Source organism: Bipolaris sorokiniana, assembly GCF_000338995.1.
Source record: "Bipolaris sorokiniana ND90Pr unplaced genomic scaffold COCSAscaffold_14, whole genome shotgun sequence".
Classification (NCBI taxonomy): Eukaryota; Fungi; Ascomycota; class Dothideomycetes; order Pleosporales; family Pleosporaceae; genus Bipolaris; species Bipolaris sorokiniana.
Genome location: NW_006911908.1, coordinates 1,039,946 through 1,053,539, shown reverse-complemented (window position 1 = coordinate 1,053,539; position 13,594 = coordinate 1,039,946).

Below are 13,594 nucleotides of genomic sequence, written 5' to 3'. Positions count from 1 at the left end.
TTAAGGTTTAGTTATGTAGTATAGACCTTTAGTAGAATTAGGTTAGCTATCTATATTTTATACTATATTATATTTAAGTTATTATAACGTATTTTACTACTAAGCGGCCTACTCTACTAAGCGGCCCACTTCTATACCACGACACGCCTTTATATTAATATTTCACAATACTATAATAACTTTTCTTATTAAGTAGAATAAGATATTATTCTTTAGATACGTAGCTATTCTCTATATCCTCTAATTCTACTTAGTAAGTATAAGAGTTATGTCTAGTTTAGTTATAACGCCTGTAGTGCTATTTACTACGCACTCTCTTCGTAGGCGTTACACCCTTATTACACCTACTACTCTCTACTTTAGCGATCTAATTAGCTATCTAGCTAACTATCTAAGACCCCTCTACTTATAGATAGTAACTCTTATAAGTTTTATACTTTATTACTTTAGTAATTATAGCTTTAAGGCGATTAAGTTTCTCGTGTATAAGCACTATATTATAAGCTATCTACTAAGTACTCTTACTTAACTACTATATTTACTCTTTAAGAGAAGTTATAAGAAACTCTTACTAGATTTATATATAGTTTTAAATAAGCGTAGCCTACGCCTCTATTTCGCGCACGTTACGCAGCGTTTTTAGCTCCTATATAGTAGTCTCTTACGCTAGTAGAGTTAGAGTACGTAGTATAATATTAAGCTATAATAAAATAACGTTATAATTATATAGTATAAGCCTAGTACCTTAGAACTCTCTATAGATATTTTCTAGCATAATAGCCTTATAATAGGCCTTTTTAAACGTTAGTAGAAAGGTTTCTTTACTATTATAGTAGATATAATTATGTACTAAGACTAAGATAGTATTACTATACGCGCGCTATAATAGTAAAAAGTAGTCTATATTAAGATACTATAAGAGGTACGATAAGTAAAGAGGTATATAGAGAAAGATTATCTTTATCTCTTCGTATAGATTTTAGAAATCTACTAAGTAGTAGCTCTTATAGCTATTAATAATACGTAGCCTATACGTCTCTATAGGCCGCGTATAGAAATTAAAGTAATAAAGCTAGTTAAGCGCTAGATTATTATCTATCTAGCTAGTAGAACTAACTTAGATTACTTAGTTATATAGGAGATCCTCTATAAACTAGGTAGAGATTAGAACCTTACCTATAAAGATAAGAAATACTAAGATACGCGTACTAATTACGCTAACGTCTTATATTAGCGTAACCTACGTATAATTACCTAGCTAGATTTTCTTTATTCTTTCTAGTTTATCTAAGCCTATAATAACTAACTATAATAAAATTTTCCATAAAATAAAGCTATTCTTATTAAAGTTATATATATCTTCGTCTATAATACTATACTTGGCCTTTATATTCTAAACTAGGTAAAACTAGCTCTTAATAAGTGCTAAGTCTTTATAGAGAGCTTACTAGTAATTATATAGACGGCTCTAACGCGTACGCAGCTTAGGATTACGCTAGGTAAACCTATTAACTTAGTTCTTACTAACATTCTCCCTACTACGCTCTTAGAGTAGTCTATTAGCTATATCTTATACGTTATCTCTCCTATAGAGTAGTTCTTACTTAGCCTTAACTAATATTCGCCTAGTAATAGTCTCCTCTTCTTATTTTATTAGGCGCTTATAGTTAGACTTATAGTCGCGTTAAGAATACTAAGCGAGTTGCGCACCTCACTAAACCTAGGCACCTCTATCAGCGTATAGCTCTACTATATTATAATAATATAGATATATATTAATATAGTAGATTAACTAGTAACTAGAGAATCTTTCTTGCATATACGTGTATTATAACTAGTCTCTCTACATCTGCTACAGCGTGCTAAAGCCTAGTAGCTAATACCTAATCGCTCTCCTCCCTAACGCTCTTTATAAGCAATCTACTTATTAGTCTCGCGTTAAGTAACTATATCCTCGCTAGCTCTCTTTATAAGTACTCCTTACTTTTATATTTACTTTCTTTTACGCTGCCTACGCTTTATTACTATCTTATTAGCTATTTTAAGACTAGCGATTCGATCGCGTATTAGCTTAGCTAAGAGTATTATTATCTCTACTCCCTTCTTAAGCTAGCTAATTACCGTAATAATTAAAGCTAGTAATTGTTGGAATAAGGAGGGTGCTACTTGTTCTATAGCTAGCTCAGAGGTAGAGTCGTCTACTTGTCTAGCGATAGACTTAGAGATAGCGAATTGATAGGTTCTAGGATGAAAAGAGAGAAACAATGCTAGGGGAGAGAGATTAAAGAACTAGATTGATCCGATCTTATCTTGTTGTCTGCACTAGTAGTCTACTTTGTGCTTATAATCTACTCTGCGTTCTATCTAGTATTCCTATCACTAGTATTTATACTAGCTAGTAGCGATAGATTACGTTGTATACACGTAATCTTTATTTATCTCTTACGCTACTAATACACTCGTGATACACTAGTAGTATAATAGTATAGATCGCTAGGGTATAGCGATCTAGTCGATTAATAGATCGATCTTATTAGAGATTAGCTAAGTAGCTTAGATCTCTAACAGTAATAAGTCTTAATACCGCCGAACCTAATTACGTATTAACGTTAATTAAGCTTTAAGCTTACGTGTGTTACTAGGCGTACGAGCCTACTAGAGAGCCTTTACTAAAATAGCTAGTAGACTAGGTATACGTAGCTTTACGTTAAGCTTTAATAGAATAGCGTCTAGCTAGAGAGGTATAAGGCCTACGCTATAAAAAGTAGAGCAGATATTAGTTAAGGTAAATAATTAATTAAAGGCTGCCTTAAACGCTAGCAGAAACTCAAGGTTAGTAATATAGTTAATATAGTTACGTATTAGACTCTCTACCTTGCAGCTAGACGCGCGCTTTAATAGTAAGAAGTAGCTAACGTTAAGAGACTAGAGTAGATAGAGCGAGTAAGGCGGTATACAGAGGGTATAGATATTATTCTCCTTATAGAGTTCTTAGAACTTAAGTAACTAGTAGCTCTTATAGCCGTTAAGAATATGCAGCTAGCGTACCTTAATAACCTTACTATCTATATACTTAATAAAGTATTTTAGCTACTTAACTTCTAGCTTATTATTCGTCTAGCTATTATTACTAACTATAATCGCCTAGTCGCGTAGGATCTCTGCCTCCTTATACTAAGTAGATAGGTAATACTTACTAGTAAAGATTAAAAATAGTAGAATAGACTAGCTAGCTGCGTTAATTCTAGCGATAAACGTCACCTACTCGCGACTACCTAGCTAGATAGCCTTTAGTTAAGTTCTTCTCTCTAACTCTGTAATAATAAGCTAAGTAGTAATTTTACCTATTAAGAAGCTAGCTTCGTTAAAGTTATAGACGTCCTCGTTATAAATACTATACTTAGCCTTTATCTACTCTATAAGCTTAAACTAGCTCTTAATTAAGACTAGATCTTTATATAAAGCTCTTTGTCTATTGTATAATTAATTAAAATAAGTAGTAAGAGAGCCTATACGTCTAATAAAGTTAGCTAGCTACTTCTACCTAACTTAGCCAGCGCCGCGCGCAGCTAGCAGCTTATTAGCTATATTGCGCATAGTAGCGTAGGTAGACGTAAATCCACACTAATCTAGATTAAGCACATAGCTAATAATTACCTTCTCTTCTACCTAAGTAAGCTTCTTTAAGTTAGGCTGGTAATCGCGTCTAGCGCGCTTCCTATCGCGTTAATTACGTAATATTAATTTAGGCACGTTAAAGATTAAAGCTACGCGCCGGCCTATTAAAATTTATGTAGAATTAAGAGACTGTATAGTAAGCTAAATATCTAATTTATTTAAGAGTAATTAAGTAGCGTAGCGTGGAGCTATAATGAAGGCAAGTATAATAGGATAAGAAAGATAGTAAGGTGCGCGACTCGCTTGCCTACGCGACTCGCTTATCCATTATGTTATAGCTTAAATTCCTTAAGTTTTTATAGAACCTTCTTAATATACTTAATATATTCTTCGCGTATACTGCTAGAGTATACTAGTATATTATCTAAATATGCGGTACTAACAATTCTAAGGTATTTATAGAGAGCGTTATTAATAACTAATTAAAAGGTTACTAGCGTATTTATAAATCTAAATAGTAGAACTATATACTTAAAGAGTCTGTATTTCGTCTTAAATACTATTATCTACTTATATCCTTCTTTAATCCTAATTTAGTAAAATCCTTCCTAAATATTAAACTTCGTAAACTACTTAGCTTACTAGAGTTAATCTATAAGCTCTATAATGAGTAGTAAAAGGTATTAGTTCTTTTATGTAACGCTATTAAACCTTCTAAAATTAATATATAGTTACTACTTCCTATTATACTTCTTTATAAATACAATAAGGAAGACTATTAGGTCTAATCCTAGTTAGATAAATCCCTTTTTTAAGTTCTTTTAGAGGTAATCCTATAGCTTAGTATTATACTTCGGCGCTATAAGGTATATTTCTTTTAGGCTTAACTTTACTCCTTTCTTTAAAATAATCTTATAATTCTAATTCTAGTATTCTACTAAGTCTATTACTTTATTTTCCTTAAATAGTTCCCTAAACTTATCTGTCTACTATTCTATCAAAATCGCTAACTATAGTTCTAATCCTTTCTTTATAGTTATAATCTACTATATCTAAATAACTTTTATACTCTAAAGGTTCTTCGCATAGATTCGTATAATCTTATATAGTAAGATTCTACTAAATCTCCTATTCTAGGTTACGTACTAATTCCTTTAGCGTATTTTATATTATACTCTAGTAACCTTATATATAAGCTCTTTACTAAGTATTATCTTCTTTTACTAATCTATAGTAGAGTTATACTATAATAACTAATTATAGCTAGTTATTATCTTAGTATCTCCTAGATCTATCATACTAATTCTTTCTTAACTTTCTTAACTAGCTAGGCGTATTATTACTTTTTTAGTCTTAAGTTAAATCTAGCCGTTCCCGTATATCGTAGAACTATCGTTAGCTAATACTACTTATATTAGTACCTTATTATTCTAATAAGGTATATCTTTATTCTCTACTACTTATAGTAAGTTAATAGTTTATATAGCTCTACTATCTATAAGCGCTAGTACTTTATATTTATCTATAAGTACTATAGCTTATAGCTATAAGTCTTACGCTCCTACTTTCTATACTTCCTTAAGAGTCGTTTTAGGACTACCTTCACTAGCGTAACTCTATCTCTAGTAGTATTTTAGTTTTTTAGCTTAAAGAGTCGTTCTTTCTATAACTTCTTCTATTCCTAGAGAAATTATCCCCTACTAATCTTAGTATTATAGTAATTAGTATATTAATTATTATAGTAAAAGCTCTAACGTGCTGGATAAGCGAGTTAGCTAGGCAAGCGAGTTGGCCACCCTACTAAGTTTGCGCATCTTTATGAACGTATATCTTAATAACGTAATATTATAATATATAGAGAGTAATAGAGTAGACTAAATAGTATCTAGAGTATCTTTTTTACATATACGCGAATTATAACTAGTCTCTCTATACCTACTACACCGCGCTAGAGCCTAGCGGCTAATATCTAATTACTCCTCTTCTTAACGCTCTTTATAAGTAATCTACTAATTAGCCTCGCGCTAAGTGAGTAGATCCTCGCCGGCTCCCTTTATAAGGACTCTACGCTTCTATATTCACTTTTTCTTACGTTTTCTACGCTCTAATACTACTATATTAGCTTTCTTAAGGCTAGCTATCCAATCCTATATTAGCTAAGCTAAGAGTATTATTACCTTAGCTCCCTTCTTAAGCTGGTTAATCGCCGCGATAATTAAAGCTAGTAATAAGCCTTAATGCCTCTAAACGCGATTACGTATTGGTATTAATTAAGCTTTAAGCTCGCGCGTGTTGCAGGGCGTACGAGCCTGCTAGAGAGCCTCTAGTAGAATAGCTAGTAGAGTAGGCGTATGTAGCTGCACGTTAAGCTTTAATAGCATAGTATCTAGCTAGAGAGGAATAATGCCTGCGCCTTAAAAAGCTGAGTAGATATTAGCTGGCGTAAAGGATTAATTAAACGCTACCTTAAACGCTGGCAGAAACTTAAGCTTAGTAATATAGTTGATGTGGTAATAGATTAGACTCTCTACCTCGCGGCTATACGCGCACTTTAATAGCAAGAAGTAGCTAATATTAAGAGGCTAGAGTAGGTAAGATAAATAAGGCGGTATATAGAGAGTGTAGATATTCTTCTTTTTGTAGAACTCTTAGAATTTAAGAGAGTGGTGGCTCTTGTAGCTGTTAAGGATAAGTAGACGACGTGTACTAATAATATAAGTCTTCGTGTGGGCGTTGAAGTGCTTTATCTATACAACACCTAGCTTATTATTTATCTAGCTATTATTGCTAACTACGATTACTTAGTCGCGTGGGATCTCTACCTCCTCGTACTAGGTAGATAGGTAGTACTTACTAGTAAAGATTAGAAATAGTAGGATAGACCAGCTAGCTGCGTTAATCCTAGCGATAAACGTTACCTACTTATAACTACCTAGCTAGATAGCTTTTAGTTAGGCTCTTCTTTCTAACGCTGTAATAATAAGCTAAGTGGTAATCTTGCCTATTAAGAAGCTAGCTTTGTTAAAGTTGTAGACGTCTTCGTTATAAATACCGTACTTAGCCTTTGTCTACTCTATAAGCTTAAACTAGCTCTTAATTAAGACTAGATCTTTATATAGAGCTCTCTGCCTATCGTACGCCTAATTAAAACGCGTCGTAAGTCTGTCTGTACGCTTAACAAAGTTGGCTAGCTACTTCTACTTAACCTAGCTAGTATTACGCGTAGCTAATAGTCTATTAGCTATATCGCGCACAGCTACGTAGGTAGGCGAAAATCTGCGTAGATCTAGATTAAGTATATAATTAACTATTACCTTCTCTTCTAGCTTAGTAAGCTTCTTTAAGTTGGGCTAGCAATCGCGTTGGGTAGGCTTCCTATTGCGCCTATTCTATAGCGTTAATCGTGTTACATTAAATATTACTGCTGTATGTTAGTTGCTCTGGATTTAATAAGCATTAAAAGAAGAGATAGTAAGCTAAATATCTGTTTTAATTAAAGGTATTTAGAATATACTACGTGGAGTGGTTGTGTATAGAGTTAAACCGCGTGCGTAAACTTAGTAGGGTGGCCAACTCGCTTACCAGGCTAACTCGCTTATCTAGCACGTTAATAGATATTATAGTATAGTATTTCTATTTTCGTAGTCTTCCTTCTTAGTTCTAGCTTCTTACTTTTATAAATTAGGTAATCTATTACCTTATAAAGGTTCGATAATAGAGTGCTATAGTAGTAATTATCTACCTTCTAAGTATTCTTAAGCTATTATTAGTATAAGGCGCGTCCTATCTTATAATACGTTTATAGAAGTTTAACGTATTCTACTTATAGTATATCCTATACTTAAGTTCTTTACATTCTATAGTTCTTTATTATATATTTCTTAGCGGATATCGTAGTATAGTAGTAGTTATCTACCCTTCTAGCTTTCTATTATTATTCTTATAGAATTAGTAGTTAATTGTGTACTTAATCTAGCATAGCTTCTTATAATCTTCCTTTTCTTCTAACTAGTATATATAGTAATACTATACTAAATATTTATTATACTATAATTTAGTAGAGTAGTAATCGTTCTTATTATCTCTAGTCTTCTCTCGCTTCCTGAAGTAGTAGTCGCACTATCTTAAGTAGTTAATCTAATATAGGCGCTTATATTACTTTATTTATTTCTTAAACGTCTAAGGTATCTTCTTATTATTAGGTTCCTTAAACCTAGATTATTCTTAGGCGGCCTTATAGGCAATTTCCTCTACTTAGGGTTCTAAGATTATAACTTATCTATTAATATTATAATTATTAGCTAAGTACGTAATAATCCCGTAGATCTAGTACTATTAATTTCTTAGGCGGCGTATTATATTAGCCTCTTTAATCTACTAATCTGTTAGTAGTAGGTTATCCTACTTAAAGTCTTAGAGTCCTATTACTTCTTATACTAGCTTAAAGGTCTCTTTATTAGCTTATTTTACTTTATTATATAGATCTAGGTTACTAAGAGTTTTATCTAGCTCCTTAGTTAGGTATAGTATAACTATCTAAAGTATCCTTATCTTTACTACTCCTTATTTAACTTTATTTTCTAGGTAGTCTTTATAGAAGTATTTTAACTTACTATATTAGAGATATACTTTATTATTATAACGCTTCTAGCGTTCTTTTTTATAAAGGCCATCGTTAAGATTTTCTTAGAACTTCTTATTCTTATTCTTGGACTTATCTTATACTTTACTAGTTATATGTATATCTCTATCATAATCTTTATTAATCTAGTACTATTAGATATTAGTAAAGGTAGCTCTAATTAATGTCCCTTTTAGGCTTCCTTCCGCTCCTATAATCGCGTATTTATTGTTATTACTAACTTAATTAATAAGTATAAATCCTTTAGCTTATCGTAGTGTATAAGTTTGTTCTTAAGGTTTTCTTTTAGACCTACTTCGTCTATTATTTAAAGCGCTAAGTTATCCTAATTAATTTATACTTAGTATTATTTAAACTCTACTATATAGGCTAATACTAACTTAGTCTACTTTAGGCGAGAGATCGCCTTCTCTACTTAGCTTTCGGCGTCTACTTCCCTAAAGATACTTCCTAGTTCATCTTTAAAGTTAGCCTAGCTACTAAATAAGATATATATCTTATTTTTAGTACTCTTATTTAGTATATTAGCTAAGAAGTTCTCTATATAAGGCTATATCTAGCTAGCTACTTTCCCGTTTATATAGGTATTAGCTATAAAAATTTTTTTCTTATTATTAGGTACGTCGTTATATCTATAGTATAGGTTAATATTAGTAAAGAATATCCGCAGCTTAGTGCGACTTTTATTATATTTATCTTAGGTTACTATCTTAGATTTTCTTATAGATTTTTCGTTTAGAGTAGCTATTATCTAGCCTACTTATTAGTTAATTATAGTTTATATTTTTACTATCTATTACCTAAGGCTATAAACTACTTACCTAAGGTTCTTAATCTTCTTCTTATCGTTGCTAAGCGGTAGTATCTTATTATTAATTACTAGGTTAGCCGTAGCTCTAGAACTTTAGATAGGTCTACTAATCCTTCCCTATAACTAGTAGGTAAAAGGTATTATAAGTCTTAATTAAGCGTTCTATTATTAATCTTTCTAATCTACTATATCTATAGGTAGTTAAAGTATTGCATAAAGGTAGGTGCTAATACTTCTCTATACTTAATTTAGGTTAGGGTAAGTAAAGTAGAGTAAATAGCTTTATAAGGTAGTTATCTAGTAATATAGTAGAGTAGCGTGCTTATAAGATAGATAATAATAGGTTTACTAATTCCTAATCTATATTTAATAGACTAATAAGTATTAATCCTATTAATTTAAGTAACTAGTAAGAAAGTTTAATTTAAGTTAACTATAACGAGAGTAATTAATGAAATCTATCTATCCTTTATATCATTATTATTTCTAGTCCTACTATCCTATCTATCCTGTCTTTCTGCCTCTTAGCAGGATGCCTAGGATAGTATACTATCCTAAAGTCTATTACTATCCTATACTTAGCGGGATATTCTATCTTAGTAAGAAAGCTTATTACGTAACTCTAAGCCCTGTAATAATTATACCTATTAGGATCTCTAGTAGTTTCCTAACTATTTATTATTAGACCTAGAGAGAGAATCCTTCTAGTTATTTCTTATAATATTAATCTAGTTAAAGTAATAAAGTAAAAGTAAGATATTCTAGATAATGATATTTATAACTTTAATAAAACTAGCTTTATAATAGGTAAGATTTTAGTATAGTTAGTTATTATAGGCTTAGAAGAATATAGTAAGAAGAAGTATATATAGCTAGGTAACTATAAGTAGGTTACTATAATTTAAGAAGTAGGCGCGTCTAGTTACTAGCTACTACTCTTTATTATCTTTATAGGTAAGGTACTTATTAACGTCTAGGTTAAGAACCTACCTACTAACTAAGTTCTTAAAGTTAGTCCTAATAGCTAGATAAATAGCTAGCTTACTCTTACGTAGCTAAAGTACTTTAATACTTACATAAAGAGGTATACTATAAGTAAGTATTATCTACTTATTATTAATAGCTATAAGAGCTACTACTTCGTTAATTTTTAAGATCTTTATAAGAAGAAGAATATTATACTTCTCTATAAACCTATATATTTATCTTACCTATTATAGCCTCTTAACGTCGTCTACTTCTTACTATTAAAGCGTAAGTACGGCGACGCTATTTTAGACTTTATACGCAACCGCACTAACTATATTAGTAAGGAGACCTTCCTACTAGCCTTTAAGGCTACTTTTAAGTAGTTAATTATAAAGAAGAATATCTAAGCTACCTTTAGAGGTGCTATTCTAGTTCTATACAACCTATAGGTTATACTTTTAAAGCTTAATATAGTAGTATAAACGCTAAAATAATTACTATAATAGGTAGCTACCTAGAAGGCGTAGATACTACGTAACGCGCGCGAAGTTAAGGCTTAAAGTACTCTTATTTAATAGAGAGTAAAAAACGGTCTTAGGTCTTCTATAAACTCTTAAGATAAAAAGATTACGTAGCTTAGTAAAGGTACGTAATAAATAGTATATAAGAGAGTATTACTATATAAGAAAGTAGGTAGCCTTAAAGTAGCTCTAGATATACAGAGGGGTAACATAAAAAAAACGTGTTCCTAAAAGTTATAGTTTTTAAACTAGTATAACTAAATGTATATTAGAGCTATTCTTTATCGGGCTAGCTAATTTTACAGCTAAGAAGTCCTAGTTCTACCTAGATAGTCTTCTTGTCTGCTTAGTTCGCACAGCTAAGGTATTAACTTACTTTAAAGTAGAGATATAAAAAATCTCTAACTTTAAGTTTAAAAATCTCTTTATTAGACGTATAAAAATGCCTAGAAAGGAATTATATTATTAAATAATATGTATTCATTATATGAATTAATTTTTAGCTATAGTTTATTAGTTATCTAATAAAATAACAAATTAAGAAAAATTTAGAGTAAGCTTAGGTATGTAGAATTACTTATCTAGCGTAGTAAGCTTAGAGTATATATTCTTATCTTTCTAGAAATGAATTCTAAAGCTCCAAATTCTCAAAATGGCCACAATATTCTCAACTTTCGAAGCTGAAGTTAATTATTTGTTAAACGCATATATTTCTTCTAAAGATATCATTACTATATTAAATAAACCTTCTAAGTCTATTTATGATGCTATTAGTCGAGTGAAGAAAAAAAAACGGCTAAACAACCCGCTAGAAATAGTAAAAAAAGCTAAGGTTTTTAAGGTAACTTCTAGGGTTAAAAGAGCTATTAATAGAGACTTAACTAGAAGCCCTAAAAAACAAAACAAGGAATTATTAGCTAAAAACAATCTAGATATATTTGTTAGAAGCGTGCAACGGCTTTTAATAGCGGAAGGTTATTATCATAACGTTGCTCAAAAAAAGCTATTTTAAACGATTTTAAAGCTAACACTCTTCTAAAATACGCTAAAGAAAGAGGTAAAGAGCTAGAAAATATTAATTAAAGTAAAATTATATTTTCTGATATGTTAGCAATATAACGTAGCCATGGTTCTAAGAGTGAATTTATAAGAACAAGGCAAAAACTCAACCTAGGCAAGAAACATGTTTCTACAGCTAATAAAAGTAAGTTTAAAAGAAATCCTAATAGGCTAATGTATTCTTTTAAATATACAGTTCTTTTCTATAATTTTAGATTTTTTTTTTCTAGCTTACTAATAAAGATATACACCTCGATATTACGATTCAAGTTTAGGGAGCTATTTGGATAGGTGGTAGATCCGATTTAATAGTTATTAAAACGATAGAAATAACTTTTAATTAGAATAATTATCGTTATCTAAGAAAAGCTCTAATACCGTAAGTTAAACTAAATATTAAACGTGGTTAGTTGAATTATTAATTTCTTTCACTTAACTAATTTTTAGTTAAATAACGAAAATAGTTATTGATATTCTAATTTATAAAAGTTATAATAGATACTAATAGCTATCTAGGTTAGCAATATTAGTAAGATAACTCTAAAATCCATAAAACTACAAACGTTTTAAGCTAATTTAAAAGAAAGAAAATTAAGCTTTATCCACACCCGCCCTATAGCCCGGACTTAAACCTGATAGAAAACGTTTAAAGTATACTTAAAGACCGTTTAAATAAAAGAAAAATTAGTTCTTTAGGTATTAAAAATAATGCTGAAAGTATTACAGCTTTGAAATAAGTAATTTTAGAAGAGTGGCAAGCTATACTACAACAATTACTAGATAACTGTATTTTACTTTTACCTATCCGTTATCGGCAGGTAATAGAAGCTAAAGGCTGGTACACTAAGTATTAGTTGCTAATACTACTTAGTTATTAATAGAAAACAGTTTATATTAATATTAGCTTTTTATTTTTTATCTTTTGAAAAAATTACTTAAAACTCTAGATTATTAATAATAAGCTTCTATTTTATATTATATATAAGTTTTAAAGAAAAAGATACTCTAATTAAAGAGATTCTTGAACATAAAGTTAGAGTTTTTTTATATCTCTACTTTGAAGTGAACTAATACCTTAGTCGTGTTAACTAAGCAGACACTAAGCCTATTTAGATAAAACTAGGACTTCTTGGCTTTAAAATGAGCTAGCCCGATAAAGAATAGCTCTAATATACATTTAGTTATACTAGTTTAAAAACTATAACTTTTAGAAACACGTTGTTTTATGTCACCCCTCTGTAGTAATAAAGCGTAAGAGCTATAAGCGGCGATACGTACAGATAGAAGAGACTCTTACTATTAGTAAGATATAAGAAGTACTAGCTAAATAAGTAGGTAGTAGCCGTAGTAGTAATAAGAGTGCGTTAAAGAGAGTATAAAGAGAGAGGCGATACAGGCGTTATAAGCAGACTAGATATAACGCTCGTACCTACGTAGTTAAGATAGATAGTGTAAGTAATAGTAGTAATTGTAATAATCAATTTTGTATATTATAATAGTTTATTAACTAAAATAAAAGACTATAATAATATATTAACGTTAACGCGCTAGTAGGATATAATTAGCTCGCTTAGGTGATTAGCTCGCTTATAAACTACGTTATTTAAAAATAATATAAAAATCTATTTAAGAACCCTCTAGAGAGTTTTAAAGGCCTAATGTTTAATAGTAAATATCTATAGTTAAAACAGATATTAAATACTTTTAGAGCTAAAATAAGACTAGCTTACGCTAAGAATATACTTAAAGAGTATACTAATCAAAGTATCACTAAGATAGTATTCTTTAACAAGAGTCGGGTGCAACCTAAACAAGGATCTAGAATATAATATATAAGAAAATATAGAAATTAGAAGATTAACTAGAATTTAGTTTCTACTAATAACAAAAGTATAATAAAGATACTTTCTTATATGCTATTTCCCTATATCTTTTACCTCAAATATATCTTAAATTCTTATTTAGCTATATCTA